Here is a 1,910-nt window from a genome sequence, read left to right on the forward strand (position 1 = left end):
GCTCCATAGCCCCGGAGCTCCATAGCCCCGGAGCTCCATAGCCCCAGAGCTCCATACTTCCATAGCCCCAGAGCTCCATAGCTCCATACTTCCATAGCTCCAGCCGCGGAGGGTGCTGGCTGGTGGCTCCATAGCTCCATACTTCCATACTTGCAGCCACGGAGTTGGCTAAAATTGCACTAAGTGCGAAAGCCCATTCATTTACAACGGCGTGTCCGCCAGGCGGCGACATTTCCCCGTTACCGGTGGCTGCGCGGCGGGTGAGTGACAGAGCTTATCCGAGCGGCTGGAAGTCTGCGCCGGCGTGGTCGAGCGTGAGGCCCCGGCCCTTTGGCTGCCTGGTACCTAAAACACTTCCATTGATCCAGCCACGGAGGGTGCTGGCTGGTGGCTCCATAGCTCCATAGCACCAGAGCTCCATAGCTCCATAGCACCAGAGCTCCATAGCTCCATAGCACCAGAGCTCCATAGCTCCATAGCACCAGAGCTCCATAGCTCCATAGCACCAGAGCTACATAGCTCCATAGCACCAGAGCTCCATAGCTCCATAGCACCAGAGCTCCATAGCTCCATAGCACCAGAGCTCCATAGCTCCATAGCACCAGAGCTCCATAGCTCCATAGCTCCAGGGCTCCATAGCTCCAGGGCTCCATAGCTCCATAGCTCCAGGGCTCCATAGCTCCATACCTCCAGAGCTCCATAGCTCCAGCCTGGGTGGCTGGTGGCTCCATAGCTCCATACTTCCATAGCTCCAGTCAGAGAGTTGGCTAAAATTGCACTAAGTGCGAAAGCCCATTCATTTACAACGGCGTGTCCGCCAGGCGGCGACATTTCCCCGTTACCGGTGGCTGCGCGGCGGGTGAGTGACAGAGCTTATCCGAGCGGCTGGAACTCTGCGCCGGCGTGGTCGAGCGTGAGGCCCCGGCCCTTTGGCTGCCTGGTACCTAAAACACTTCCATTGATCCAGCCACGGAGGGTGCTGGCTGGTGGCTCCATAGCTCCATAGCTCCATAGCACCAGAGCTCCATAGCTCCATAGCACCAGAGCTCCATAGCTCCATAGCACCAGAGCTCCATAGCTCCATAGCACCAGAGCTCCATAGCTCCATAGCTCCAGCCTGGGTGGCTGGTGGCTCCATAGCTCCATACTTCCATAGCTCCAGTTAGAGAGTGTGCTAAAATTGCACTAAGTGCGAAAGCCCATTCATTTACAACGGCGTGTCCACAAGGCGGCGACATTTCCCCGTTACCGGTGGCTGCGCGGCGGGTGAGTGACAGAGCTTATCCGAGCGGCTGGAACTCTGCGCCGGCGTGGTCGAGCGTGAGGCCTCGGCCCTTTGGCTGCCTGGTACCTAAAACACTTCCATTGATCCAGCCACGGAGGGTGCTGGCTGGTGGCTCCATAGCTCCATAGCTCCATACCTCCAGAGCTCCAGAGCTCCATAGCACCAGAGCTCCATAGCTCCATAGCACCAGAGCTCCATAGCACCAGAGCTCCATAGCTCCATAGCACCAGAGCTCCATAGCTCCATAGCACCAGAGCTCCATAGCTCCATAGCACCAGAGCTCCATAGCTCCATAGCTCCATAGCACCAGAGCTCCATAGCTCCATAGCACCAGAGCTCCATAGCTCCATAGCACCAGAGCTCCATAGCTCCATAGCACCAGAGCTCCATAGCTCCATAGCACCAGAGCTCCATAGCTCCATAGCACCAGAGCTCCATAGCTCCATAGCACCAGAGCTCCATAGCTCCATAGCACCAGAGCTCCATAGCTCCATAGCACCAGAGCTCCATAGCTCCATAGCACCAGAGCTCCATAGCTCCATAGCACCAGAGCTCCATAGCTCCATAGCTCCAGCCTGGGTGGCTGGTGGCTCCATAGCTCCATACTTCCATAGCTCCAGTCAGA

The sequence above is a fragment of the Syngnathus leptorhynchus genome, unplaced genomic scaffold (assembly GCF_054491065.1).
Source record: "Syngnathus leptorhynchus isolate UIUO unplaced genomic scaffold, UIUO_Slep HiC_scaffold_42, whole genome shotgun sequence".
NCBI lineage: Eukaryota > Metazoa > Chordata > Actinopteri > Syngnathiformes > Syngnathidae > Syngnathus > Syngnathus leptorhynchus.